The sequence below is a fragment of the Anastrepha obliqua genome, chromosome 2 (assembly GCF_027943255.1).
Source record: "Anastrepha obliqua isolate idAnaObli1 chromosome 2, idAnaObli1_1.0, whole genome shotgun sequence".
Lineage (NCBI taxonomy): Eukaryota > Metazoa > Arthropoda > Insecta > Diptera > Tephritidae > Anastrepha > Anastrepha obliqua.
Genome location: NC_072893.1, coordinates 54,098,685 through 54,113,781, shown reverse-complemented (window position 1 = coordinate 54,113,781; position 15,097 = coordinate 54,098,685). Strand labels below are relative to the sequence as shown.

The following is a 15,097-nucleotide window of genomic DNA, read 5'->3' as shown; positions in this document are numbered from 1 at the left end:
TGGAAGATGGAAGAATCTCGTCATCATCTAGAATTGAATGAAAAAACCAGTGTTCTTTAAAAAGAGATAAGTTTTTTAGTAAAAAAGGGGTAGCCGTGGTAAATGACTATCTCGAGATGTTGTTACTTTTAATGAGAGTTTTGAAGACATTTTGGCAATTTTTTTTATTGCGCCTCGCATCACAAACTGAGTTTAGGAATTATATTTCGATTATGGGCTTAATTTCCTTAATTTTGAAGTCACCCCACATAAGGGACCAAATTCAGTAGCGTATTTTCAACCATTCCGCTTCTAAGTAGTTCTTTACGACTAACTTTCAATACCCAATTCATTGACAGAGCAGGTGGCTGACTGAGCTAAATGGAATACCTATTGCCGTAGCTCATGCCAAGGCTATGAATGCCGACATATTTCCATCTTAAATAAATTTTAACACGAGATGAGGATTGTGTGATACTAATTGTATGGCGGATATGTCCTTGTCGCTTTACTAACTAAGAAGGTTTGCCATTGCCGGTACAGGGATGATCGCCTCTATAGAAGATTCAGTCGGTTATGGCCGTCGGTCGGTAGAAGTCGATCAAGCACCATCAATAACCGATGAATTCACCTCCGAAGCTCATAAGCTTAGCTTAGTTTCTGCCCTCGTTACTGGAAAGTAGAAAACTACCCACTGGTATTGTGGGATCTTTTACCAGGTCTTTGCCTAAATCTATTTATAAAAGGATGGGATTCAGAACAAAACTCATTTATGAGCTTCAAAAATAACTTTACTCGCAAGATGTTTCCGAAAACTTAAGTAAATTGAAATTTATCGCAGGTAATACCACATAGAATTTCTTCTCTCGCACAGAGGTTGCAAATATTAACACAGAGTGTTCGGAATTGGTGCAGACCACATGGAACTAATAGTTATAAGACCAAAAAGGGATCTTGCTTGTAAAGCCGTTTGGAAGAAATTCTTAAACGCAGAAATTAGATTTGCTGAGGTGAAAAATATCCATTTGATTAGAATCTAAATTGCAGCGAGTAATCGAAATGCAAAGTCAAATTTATCACAGCAGCAGCTGACACGCCACCAATCAATGATCAGCTGGCAGAAGCACTTACAGCATCACGTAAATAATTCTGCTAAGTAAATATAAAAGGATAAATTGTGAAAAAACTCGCCACCAATTAAACGCCGATTTAGTGAAATGCATTTTATTTCGATGGAAAAATCGCTCCAAACACAGCCAACAAAAGGCAGTGTTCGCAACCACATTTTAGCGTGGCCGGGTGTGCGATTGTACATGTGTGTGTTGGGGTGGCCGAGTGTGTAGTCTAATCGAAAATGGCGAATCAACAAATCAGGCATGACTAGCAGCAATCAGTACGAATTCCGTGTAAACAGCAGCAGTAGACAGCCGCTGCAGCAGGGCAGCGAGTTCAACAACAGCTACAACAACAACAACAATGGGTACACTTGCAACTACTTTGGACGGCAGTCGTTGCTTCTGATCTTGCTGCTGTGCAGTGGGTTACGCTTTTGCTGTTGTAGTTTTTATTTTACTCCAAGATCGATTTGCCATTTCGACAATGGAAATGCCTCAAAGCGTGAGATGAGTCAGTCAGCGCGCTTTGGTCAACGAAAGGCGTAAGTCAAGTTAAGTATCTTTTCGAGGAGTGCAGGTCAACGGTGAAGTCAAGTGCCTACACGCAAATGTACGAGCATGGATGTTATGAAAAGCAAGTGCATATAGTGCGTACCAAAAGTATGTAACTACAGCAGCCACTTATTTGCACACAACTCAGTTGAAGGGAAATAATTAGCAACTCAACTTCGAAGTCAGTCATATTATTGAGCTCCGGCTTCTATCGAACGACCAGGATGCCTCAAAATTAGATCTTCAGCGACCGCACTTTAAAGCTTGGCTACTCATAATGAGAAATCACTTATTATAAAGGGATTAGAATCCTCCTTCAATAACCCACTTCCAGATACTACAGCTAATGAAGTCAAGATTGAGCGCATTACACCCCAGTGAAGTACTCTCTTTTCCTCCCTGTGCAAGTAGGCCGCTTATTTACTTTTGTGGGGCGCTTCTGGGGATGCAGCACCAATTATGCGACTATGCTCAACCCTGACTCTTGCGTCCATGTACGTACTCCTCGACCAACATGAGCAGTCTAAGCGCGATGCGCGGTAGCCAACCCGTATGGAGCCATAGGTCACGATAGGCAGAGAGGGAGCTTTAGTGGGGCCACTACACTTCCATTTAATGGTTCACTAAAGTAAGCCGCGTTTGCCCACCAAGAGCTGCGGCTGCCAGTAGGTGTCTGTCCAGGGGCAACTGGCAGACGTGTATATCAAATATAAATCCTACAGAATGGCTTTGTGCGTTGGGCTTGGGATCCGCTACGTAAAAATACGTACCAATGAAAATTGTTTTTTGATGACGACTAAGACAAACATTTTAAGGACTATGATTTGAGAGCATGAAACTGGAATGGCCGGTTTCTTAATGGGGAAGTCAACTCTATCCGGCTGGTTGATGACCTCCAGTCTAGAGATGCAATGAACGGGGCAAAGCAAGAAGACCATTGTACTTTTTGATGTTTATTAGAGTTGCCATGTAAAGGAGCCCGAATTTGGCGTAGAATTTGTGGTAAAAGAGATACTAGTAAATACTTTCGATCAGTGCCAAGCAAGGATGTTCTCAAGGGGGTGTGTTTTCTCCTTAAGGAGGCTTTGCACGAAAGTGCAGAGGATTCTTGTCAAAATCGATGACTGGTGCATGAGACAAGGTCTTTCCGTTAATCCGAACAATGCAACCATAGTCTTGTTTACGAGAAAACGGAAATTGGATGGACTCAGCTTCCAACACTGAAAGGTGTGACACTTGGTCTTTCCGATGAAGTTAAATATCTAGGAGTAATCTTGTATAAGAAGCTGACTTGGGAGACAGGTTTCACTGAAGGTGAATCGCGCATTGAGGATGCGTAGAGCCTTTGGAAAAACCTGGGGTCTGAAACCTGCTGTGGTCCTGGAAACAGATTGGAGTTTTCAGTGACAGTCAGGTTGCACTTAAGGCTCTGGAGAACGCGAAACAAACAGGCTTGTACTTATATGGGTTCCAGGACACTCCGTTGTCCAAGGAAACGAAATTGCCGATGAATTGGCCAACCATGGATCAGCGGTGCCCCACAGGGGCCAGAGCCAATAATCGGAATCAGTTCCGCAGGAACCATGAATTGGATCAGCGATTATGTAGGCAATCTACATAAAGAGCGATGGTCCGGTCTAGAACGTTGCAGAACTGCAAAGTGTTTTGTGACAAGTCCGAACAGAAAACTGTCAAACTTTCTACTAAAACTTAGAAGGAAAGACGTTCGGTTGATGCTCGGTATCATTACAGGACACAACCCAGGGGGTCAGCATATGACTTCCATTGGAATCATTGAGGACCCAATGTGCCTGTCATGCTTGTAGGAGGCGGATAGCACTGATCACTTTCTCTGTGAGTGTCCTGCCTTGACTACTCGTTTTGGGTTCCAATGTCATGAGAATGAGTAATATTCGTTCTCTAAAACTGGAGGATATTTACAGATTTGCCAAAGAATCTGGAAAATTCTCACAGGGCTAACTATCTCTATCCCTATTCGTTCCTACCTCTTTCTCTAATACTTTTCTCCTTCCCTCCTTGACAATCTACTCTCTTTCCAGAGCCTTAAATACAATGGGCTTTTTAGCCTGAGTGTTTTAGGAGCCACCAAATCTCCTGGTGCTCCTTGGCTCGACTTTTTCAAATTTCAATTTCAATTTCAAATACTTTCGCTCACTCCGGAGGACGAGCGTCTCGCCAAAATTAGCATTAGGGCAAAATTCCTTAACATATCACGCAAATGCGCCCACTTCTCGATGAAAGCAAGTTCAACGCGTTCAAATATCGCATCCGCCATGACATAAAAATTATATTGTACTTGACGACTGCAAAGAAAATGAGGACAAGGATAACCGTTCCGCACATTGTGCTCGATTCTTTTTTTAATCCGCGTCACTCTGCATCATACGGGGTCACATGTCGAGATCGATGAAATACAATAAATCCTTTCTTGGTAGTACTGTGAAAGCGCGATATGTGATCCGACTTTTACAGGGTCCGGCACTCGAAGTGTAACCAACTTCAGACCGCTCACGCAGCTGATGCACGGGCATCGTACATCATAGCATAATTGAGACTCTGTGAAATCATTCAGTCTACATCCATTCGTGATAGCCTCGTCGTTGGACAAAAGGATTCTTAGAGGGCGCAATACTGGGTAACTTTTACTATGAGGAAATTACTTCGGAACTTATAAAGACATAAGAACGCATTGTGGAACTCGACAAAACTGGAAAATGTGGCAGCCTTATAATTTTGCGAAAAATTAGGATTCATTCTGCTTCGTATTCAATGCTTGATCAAGAGCTCTATTAAGTTATATCAGCCGATCATCACCTGTACCCTGCTTAAAGTGGAGAGGAGCGCAAAAAACTTACAAACAGGCAAAAATAACTGCGCTCCATGAAATGTTTGCGGAAGCAAAGGTATATTACTATACGCCTTTTTATATAGATTGAACAGTTCCAGTTCTCATATCGCACATTTACGCCAACAAATTCAACAATACATTAGTTTATTATCGTTGTTGTTGCTGCAGTTACCGTTCTTCCTTTTTTTTTTTTTGTTTTTTGCTGCCAGCACGACTGGTCTGTAACGAATCTGTCGCCGCATATCGAATCCATCGCGAACCGAAAGAGCAAAAGGACAACATTTCAGGAGCAGCTATAAGCGCAACAACAAGAACAATAAAAGCAATATTCGATCGGTAATCGATCACGATTGAGTGAGCGTGGCGGTAGTGGCAAAAATAGCAACAACAACTGTTGCGAGAAATTTCTGCGCAAGTTAACATCTTGATGTGGCCCCTAGTTGAGGATGAACTGAGGCAGTTGCCACAGAAACGGTGCAATACCAATGAGGTAGCTATGGTAGCTGTTGCTGCGGCCTGCCACTGCCACTGCTATAGCTACCGGTGCAGCGGATAGCAACGCAATGTTGGGCTATAATGAAAAAAAAGAGTAATGGGAATCAAAGCATTAAAAGGCGGCGATTGCGATCTCGATTGATTGCAGCGTCCGAAAAGTTACTAACGTGCAACTGCTTGCGCTTGTTTGTAACTGCCACTGCTGGTGTTCCTGTTCCTTCTGAGCTGCTGCATTAGGAAAACTCAAATACAATTTCGCCAGCTTGAAAGTGTAAAGTTGCCAATAAGCGTTCGGGCAACGGGCAACAGACAACAGGCATTTAAGAAAACCTGCCCTCAACGTAATACGAGAAAAATTTATTGCCTCTACGTATCGATTGCAATAATTGCAGCGCAACGGATGTGTTGCACGAAGGCCAAGACAGGAACGCTTGAGAAAAAGAGTTGCCACAACAGCACTGAACTACTATAAAAAAATATGCCAGCTAAGCCTAACTGTTGCACATACACATACACACTCCCATATTGCGATGTGCTTGGTTGCTGGTGCCTCATGCTCTGCAGCAATTGACCTCTGAACTTTGCGAGCCGATCAATCATAATTGCGACTGCAACGAATCGTCCGTCGGAAGCGATGCATTTCGGTGTTGAATGCGATAAGAGAGGGGCAGTAGATTGAGTGCCCTATGCTGTGTATTGCGTCTGCGTAAGGGCCAAAAGCGTTTGTAACACGATCGACATATCTCACTTACGTACAAGTAGAACTATTACCCGTAACTATGTGAGTTATCGAGCAGGAAGTAGCAACGGTGAAGGATTAGTGGCATTTCTACATGCCTTATTTTCCGCTACGCTCGCTCAGATCGCTGCGCTCGGATATGACGATTTGGCATTTTGTGCCATCGTAGCGTGTAAATGATCTTGGCGGTAATGTGGCATAGGTGGCACATTAACACCGCGAACTCACGGTGACGCAAGTGAACACGCAAGAATGGCAAATACCGCGTGCGGTCAAGTGAGTACAAATGAGCGAAGAGAATTCATGTCTTAACATTTAAACATTAGACGAAGTAAACAAATCTGAGATGTTTCTGGTGAATCTTATTGTGTATAAATCGCAGCTTCAAAAAAATTATAGAATTATTGGACAGTTTGATTAAGCCAATTATATGTTACAGGACTTCATAAAAGGCTAGAAAAGAAAAAAATGGAAATTCAGTATCACTAAAACCCAGGTTTAAAAGTCGGAGCGGGCAGCCAAAAAAGGGTGTACTGTTTACAAACCCAATACACTATCGAATGCAAGAGTAAAGTGATGAATACAATAGTTCCGTTATGTCGAATAAATGCACTCCAAAATGTTGATAAAATCAAGGAAATCATGGGGCCGGATTAGCGTGTATGTACAATGCAATGCCTGCCAGTCATGTTCCACAACTCACAGCCGTATAGGAGTACTGACTTTACATTGAAGTTGAAAACTTTTCATGCGTGTTCACAAAAAGGAGGACCTCCAAACTGGTTGTAATCGCCCAAAGACTTGCCTCGCTTTCTGAAGTCTCTGATTAATTTTATTTTATTTTTAATTTCAGCTCCAGAACCACTATCGGTGGTAATAATGCTACCCAGGTAGTAGAAAGAGTTGACATCTTCGATCGGCTGCCTATTTATTGCGATACAGTTAGTCGTTGCGTTGATTCGCAGTGCTTTGGTCTTATTAATATTGAGGTCATACCAGGCTGCAACTTCTGCAAGGGCTTCAATTTTGTGGCTACGTCAGTAAAGTTATGTGGAAGCAGACAGATATTGCCTGCATAGTTAAAGTCACTAATACCGCTGTGCGGATCATAAGTGACACCTCTTCCTTTGCGCATTGCATTCTAACAATATTAAACAGTTAGTAGTGGGGACAAAACGGAGCCCTGCCGGACCTCAGAACCCACTAGGAGTTTGTTGCTTAGTGAGTTGTTATGTAACGCTCTACAATTGGCTTATCGGTATAAGCTTTGGCAGCACTCCTTTACATATCAGAGCTTTCCATATTACATCGTGGACGAGTCTATCGAATGCCTCTTCGAAGTCGACAAACCATAAATATAGCACCGATCTGTACTCAACTGACTGTACTCCGCCATGATTCTTATGTAGGCTGTTGGCGGCTATGCACGACTTTTGTCGTCGAAAGTCAAAAAGCTTTTAACTACGCATTATTCGTATCAAATTCTGAATGCGTTTTGAAAACAGTAGAGGAAATTAAGGCAGCTAAACCTACAACTGTATTATTGCCATGAAAAACGTACGATAAAAAATCCATCTGCCTTTCAGGGGTGACTTAAAACTGTAAGTTTCTCCATTTGGGGGAAAACATCAAGCCCACATCTCAAATAGGAGTTCAGCAAAACACCCAACAAAACGGCGTAAGTATCAATTAAGGACCTAGCGTTTCTTCTGATGTAGGCCTCACTTTTCAATAATATTAACTACATAGTTTCAAAATCATATTCTTTGGTCGATTTTGTTCATCGTAGTTGTTCACGCTTCTCTGATCCTTATACTTTTGAGCACCTTTGTAGGTATGGATTTCGTTAGATTATGTTTTGAATATTGCGGTTTTATTCGGATATCTTATCAGATTACCTAAATGAATAAAATCGAATGTATTCAGAAATCTTTCATAGGCTTTGCCCTGTTGGCCTTGAAATTCTCCATCATATAGAGTGAGATGTCTTCTTTAAAGTCTCTGAATAGCAGAAAGCCTTTTTTGTCTTGTTCTTTTGTGGCTTACGTAGGGGGGCATTACATAGAACGTCTTCATTCTTCCATCATTTCTTGAGTTAAGTTGTAGTCCTTCATGTCTTATACGAAAAAGAGCAGTAATGGTTTCAGGAATTTCCAGCCGCATATACTTATATGCATGTCCTTAACTACCGTATGCTCCCTGTAATGTATCGAAAAGCTTCATCCATTCCTATATGCAAAGTGTAGTTATGAATATGAAGTTAAAATTTCAAGTCAACTGTCTAAGATTTCTTCGAGTTATAGGTCCGGGTTGAAAAATGTACTTTCGAGAAAAACCCGTTTAAAGTTTTCAATACGGTGAGTATTTAATCCTTCTAAGCATGCCATTTTTAAGGTATATTTAAAGCAGCGATGACCAGAAATTTCCTATGGACGAGCAGGTCTCATACATTGACAAAACTTTGCATATTTCTGTGTATACGAGGACGGTTCAAAAAGTCACGGGTACTTAAGTCACGGGAAATGTGCAAATATGATGACAGAGGGCGTTCCTGAAGAAAGTCGGTGTTAGCATCGTGTGCCGCCATCTATTGATTTGCTAGTTTGGGTTGGCAGTTATTCGAGTGAGACGTGTTTCGTGATTTTTGCTAAGGTGGAAAAAAGCATCATCATTCGGTAATTCGCTTTTTGTTTTAGGATGGGAAAAATTGAGAGGAGATAAAAGCAAAGTTGGACGCTGCGCCATCTGTGACCACAGTTAGATATTGGTTCAACGAATTTAAACGTGGGCGAACATCCGGTTTTTGATGAGGAGCGACCAGGACGCCCGACAGTTGGAGTTACCGAGGGAATCATTCAAGAAGTCCTCGACATGATTCTCGCTAAACGATAAACGAAAGTGCACGAAGTAATAGAGGTCATAGGTATGTCGACCGGAACGGCAATTAATATTTTACATGATAAGTTGGCTATGAAAAAATCGGATGCGGCTGTTAACTTCAAAGCAGTTTTCGGAGCAATATAAGCGAGATCCGAAAGAACTTTTGCGTCGAGTTGGCACCGTTGATGAAACCTGGATGCGTCATGGATGAACCTGGACGAACGGCATCATCCTCATGGGTTTTTTAGAAAAAGGAAGAACGATCATTGGACAAGACTACAGAGAGTTATTGCACAAAAAATTGAAGAATACACAACCGAATTTGGCGAAATAGAAGGTGCTGTTTTACTACGATAGCGCACCATGTCTTCCATCCGGAGTTGTCGCCGCCAAACTGCATGTATTGCGTTATGAATTGCTGCCGCGCCTCCCGTATTCACCCGATCTGGCTACCTGCGACTTTTTCTTATTCCCTAACATGAAGAAATGGCTCGCGGGGAAAAATTTAGTTCAAACGTGGAAGTCATTGCCGAGACAAAGGCGTTTTTTGGAGAGTTCAGGGATTGAAAAAATTGCCGAAGCATTGGGAGAAGTGTATTTTTCTAAAAAGGAACTATGTTGAAAAATAAAAAAAAATACCAGTCTAACGGTTAGACTTGATAGAAGTGAAACCTTCCGTAAAACAAACTGAGAGAGAATAAGACGAAAGCAGCATTAGGAGCGGGATAATTATAGGTTCATTATAATATTGCTATAAAGTTCATATTTTATTTTCTTCATTTTATCATTATTCATCCTCAATGTTTTCAATTTCAACAAATGATATGATGTATTAGTATATTTTTTCTTGTATTTATTCAAGGCTGAAATCTCGGCGGTACTGCAATACCGGGTCAACCCGTGGCAGAGGTGGAGAGCAAGCCCCTAAAACACTCCGCGCATTTCCAAAAATTAGTTTAACATTTGTTGTCCTCCGATGGAGGATCTATCAGATGTTAAGCTGATAACCACACTACCTAGTCAATACATTTTAAATAATAAACCTAATAAACCTTTTGAGAATTACACGCTCACAAAAAAAAAATTAATGTACGAAATATTTATACCGATTCACTTAAACTGACTTTCAGTATCTAAACCAAAAATAGAAAAGCCAAAAAACTGTTTTCAATAAATAATCAGAAATGTCCTACAATGCAAATTTCAAAAAAAAAAAAAAATTTTATTTCTTGTGATTCGAACCAAGAATTTTGGATCGGAAGTTCACATTGCTAGCCGCTCGGCTATCGCGCCATACTGTCGGTGCTGGCCTAAAAGTTATTTAGTTCGTCGCTACGTTTATATGTTGTAATTCGTTTCACTTTTTCCCAAATCACTCCCAACGATTCTAAAGAAGTTTTCACTTCAAAAATTAATGTACGAAATATTTATACCGATTCACTTAAACTGACTTTCAGTATCTAAACCAAAAAACTGTTTTCAATAAATTATCAGAAATGTCCTACAATGCAAATTTCACTTCAAAAAAAAATTCCATTTTCGTCTACATGTATTCATATAAAAATGTATGGCTCTTCCCACCAAAGCTAAATGTATTAGTATATTTTTTCTTGTATTTATTCAAAGCCGAAATCTCGGCGGTACTGCAATACCGGGCCAACCCGTGGCAGAGAAGGAGCAAGCCCCTAAAACACTCCGCGCATTTCCAAAAATTAGTTTAACATTTGTTGTCCTCCGATGGAGGATCTATCAGATGTTAAGCTGATAGGAACAGATACCACACTACCTACTTCAATAGATTTTCTAATAAACCTTTTGAGAATTTACACGCTCACAAAAATTAATGTACGAAATATTTATACCGATTCACTTAAACTGACTTTCAGTATCTAAACCAAAAAACTGTTTTCAATAAATAATCAGAAATGTCCTACAATGCAAATTTCAAAAAAAAAAAAATTCCATTTTCGTCTACATGTATTCATATAAAAATTTATGGCTCTTCCCGCCAAAGCTAAATGTATTAGTATATTTTTTCTTGTATTTATTCAAAGCCGAAATCTCGGCGGTACTGCAATACCGGGCCAACCCGTGGCAGAGAAGGAGCAAGCCCCTAAAACACTCCGCCCATTTCCAAAAATCAGTTTAACACTTTTGAGAATTACACGCTCACAAAAATTATTTATATCAACATATAATATAACGCTTCGTAACTAAATAACTTTTAGGCCAGCGACGACAGCATGGCGCGGTAGCCGAGCGACTAGCAATGTGAGCTTCCGATCCAAAATCCTTGGTTCGAATCACAAGAAAAAATAAAAGTTATTTTTATTTAGTTCGTCGCTACTTTTATATCAACATATAATATAACGCTTCGTAGCCAAGTTGGTCGCTTTTTTCGTTTCACTTTTCCTCAAATCACTCCCAACGATTCTAAAGAAGTTTTCACTTCAAAAATAAAAAATTTTGAAAAAAAGGGTACGAGGGGGGTTACCTCGTATGCCTAGGGTTTTTCAATAAGGGAGGGTAGATGTTGATATGGAACAAAATGGCGTTTGCTGTGTGGCACGTAGCGCCGTCCTGCTGGAACCACATGTCGTCTAGATCCATATGGTTCAACCTGGGCCATAAGAAATTGGAAGGGCCACCACGTACACCGAAAAATGGGCGCAATGCGCGCAACGTTTGCGTTAATGAACACTCATTTTGATAATAAAGTTTTATCATTTGAACGTGCTGTTCAGTCGTGTAACTTGCCATGATGATTTGGCATAAACAACTGAATAATAAACAAAAGATTTGACAGATGTCACCAAAATAAAATAGCTGCCACAGGGCGCCAAAATCGACCCGCGCCAATTGTAAAACCCTTTATAATAAGCGCACACACCCTTTTTGGCCTAGCTTCTCCTCCTATTTGAGGCGTGCGTGAAGAACCCACAGTTTTAAGCCGACTCCGAACGCCAGAACGGACTCAAGAAAGAGATAAATGAATGGGACAACATTGAATATATTGCGCATATATGGCCGCCAACGCATCGCTCTTAATATTTTCCAAAGGATGTAGCTGTAATATTTGTTATATAAAATACATGTCTGTTTAATCTTTGAAGTAAAATGTAACTATTTGAAGGCCTTACAAGAATTTTTAGCAGCACATAAAGGCGCTCACTTCTTTCACTACGCATGCGGCCATTTATGGATTATAGTGCGGTGCAAGTCATTAACATTTTTCTATCCTTTCAAGCAAAACCATTCGATTTATCTAAAACTAAGTATTTATTTGCGAAAACATTTTTGTTATCACAGCTCTAAAATGCTTATTAAATGCACTTTTAATAGACTATGGAACTACTTGGTATAGCTCTAGAAATGACTTCACAGTCACACAATTTCTTTAGTCTATATAGAAATAATTTAAATTTATTAAAATATGTGCATGTACGAGTATGCACTTTGCGTAGTTACTCTGGCTCCAGGCAATGCTTTAGCTTTAATGACTTTCTAATACCGCCAAACAAGGCTGAATTAGATGCTTCCATACTTCACTCAATTTTCGCTCACATCACATCAATTCGTAAAGTGCCTCGCACCGCAGCATTGCCAATGCGAGTGTACCACCACCATCACTGCCATTAGATGCAATAGATAACTGGCAAACATATTTATTTCAGGTCACGTTCACACTCCCATCATCGCATCTGATCGCCGCTGCGTGTCGTTGCGTGAAAATCCGCACTTAACTCATCCCCAAGCGGCGAAGAAACAATTTTCAAATCACGACTTTCGGACGTCCACTCGTAAAGTGTGAGACGTTGGTGGACAACAGATCGCGAGCATCACAAAAAAAAGCATAATAAAAAATAATAAAAATAAAAATAAGAAAAAAATAAATACACACAATCAGGCAGTAGATAGAGCTACATGAAATTGAGAATTAAATTAGAAATGTTGTAAGGCGCGCACAAACGTGGGCCAACAACAGCAACAACATAACACATTCAATGCTCGTAGTCTTAAATTCGGCGGAACATTCACCCACTTAGCGAGGTGTAGATATTGAGACCAGTGCAACAACGCATTCAATGCGCAAGCGATGAGTGCAGCCAACTTTTTTTGTTTTTTTTTGGGCGTGCGGGAATTGGTTGAGACGAGCGGGTGGTTTGATGGCAGTTAGACGCACGAAGTGACCGCAAATAGCAGTCAACAGCGTTGATTGTAGGAGTTATACACACATATTTATCTACACACATACACACATACATTTACCATATAAACTCAAAAGCTGTGGTAAAATCCAAAAATGCTATGACGGGGATGGTGGAGGTGGCGGACGCGCAGATCGTTTGGCAAATTTAATGGGCCAATTTGAGATATTTCCGCACTGTTGATAAAGTTGTTGTTGTGTTGCAACAAGTCAGGTCATTTAGAGCATTGGCATTGGTGGGTGCCGTATTGGTATGGGAGTGCGCATAAAAGTGTATAAGTGGAAGAAGGAAGCGGTTTCCAGAGTACTCTCCAGCACCACTTTAAGCGTGATCGCGTTTTTGTGATCGCTCATTGCCCACCACCGCCAGTGAGTTGCGCAACACCAACTTCAGCCAGTGTAGCGGCTGATGATTGCAGCACGCGTAAAATCGTGGGTGTTGTTGCGTTCGCTGTTAAGGTGCACAGTGTTGCATTTTACCAAATTTAAGGCTATTTGGATTAGATGCAGGTTTTGGGTTTTAGCGAACTTCTTAGAAAAACATTACTAATAGATTTGTTCTGAAATTAGAGGTTTCTATGACGCATCGATTTTCCAATTAGAACTCAACAAGTTTTATAGGCCGAAAAAAGTCTGCAATACGGCCTTACTTACCTTTTCTTTGCCTTACCACCTTGAGTGTAAACCATACAGTTAACTTAAACTGGGTCCCGAGAATTCGGAACATTGAATGGAACGAAAAAGCGAACGAATTGGCAATAGGAGGATCTGCCATGAATAACATTCTTGCAGAATCGGTATTCACACCACTGGATGCAATCAGGAATGCAATTTCTTTAAAATGGACGGCAGATAGAGTGAACAGACAACATGCAGTTAGTTGACAGAATATTATGGCCCACCTACAGCCACAAACAAATGTCTGACAATGTGAAACGAATACCTGCACGGGATGTCTCCAGACTCACGGCACTGATAACTGGCTTCTGGTTCATCGGGGAACAAGCAGCCAAAATGGGCTTTCTTCACAACTCTCAATTGTAAACAACTGGAGAAAAAGAAAATGCTGTAAATAACAGTTAAACAAGCTGGTAGCGAGGATGTGGCAACAAAATGGTACGGAAGAGCCACTTTAACCAACCAACCAACTCTAATAGATTATCCAGGAGCCTAAATGCTTCATCTGTTCTATCGTGGAAGTAACGTTGCTTAAAATAAGCATAAATTAAGTGCTGCTAGTACTGGAGTTTTCTAGTCCAACGTTGGATTTAGAATCTGCACCTGTACATGGGGTATGGGGCAGATCGCTTCCATGTGTTACACTCTGGGTGATATCAGTTGGAAACACCAAGTTCAGTCAAACTCATCTCCACCTGATCTTTCTAACGCAAAGTAAGCCTTCCTCGTCCTCTGCTATCACCAGCTGGTACCGCATCGAATACTTTCAGTGCGACATGACGCAGGCTACGTAGCCGCTGGATCTTTATTCGCTGCGCTATGCCTATGCCGTCGTAAAGCTCATACATCTCATTCTTTCATCACCTACGATACTCGTCGTCCCTAACGAAAGGTCTAAAAATCTTCCGCAGAATCTTTCTCTCAAACACTCCAAGGGGCGTCTCAGCGGATATTGTATTCGTCCAAGCTTCTGCGCAATACGATAAGGCGGTCATGATGAAAGCCTTACAGAGAGCTAGTTTTGTTCGTCGAGAGCGGATTTTACTACTCAATTGCCTGCTTAGTCATTTGATTTATCTTTTCCATGTATGGCGCTGTATTTGGATCTCGGAGTTGTTGGTTGCGGTTGCCACCTAAGTACGTTGGGGAGAAACTCAGCAGAAATGGCTGGTGGACTAAGTGGCTACCCCTGTCCCATGGAAGAGCCCATCGGTATTAGATTGATTGATATAGGTACGGCTGAGGCGATTCCATCTTGGCATCCGGTCAGGCTGTGAACGCACGCCTCATAAGCGCAACTCTTGAAAGGTCTCCCTGCCCTGGCATAGTCACCAATGCGACCAGCAAGACACAACTACAATTTCTGCGTCCATTTCTCATACCCGTCTCATTTCGTACCATTTCATTTCGGCTCAATTTCATGCACTTATTCAATTTGTTTTGCCCACTGTGCGGCGGGTGGAAGTTCAGCGGAAACTGGTATTGCACAGCAAATAAGTGGAAAATTGCCATGCGCATTTTTTGTTTCTAATTCCCAAATACGAATACCCACGTGTGTTGTATGTGCATATGTATGTGTTGGT

General features: G+C 41.2%; 3 pseudogenes; all 3 read right to left on the bottom strand.

The window, feature by feature from the left end:
* Positions 1 to 9,482: 9,482 nt before the first annotated feature.
* Positions 9,483 to 9,668, bottom strand: LOC129239917 (U2 spliceosomal RNA; annotated as a pseudogene).
* A 577-nt stretch (positions 9,669 to 10,245) lies between these two features.
* On the bottom strand, positions 10,246 to 10,431 carry LOC129239855 (U2 spliceosomal RNA; annotated as a pseudogene).
* A 242-nt stretch (positions 10,432 to 10,673) lies between these two features.
* On the bottom strand, positions 10,674 to 10,811 carry LOC129239939 (U2 spliceosomal RNA; annotated as a pseudogene).
* Positions 10,812 to 15,097: the final 4,286 nt, after the last annotated feature.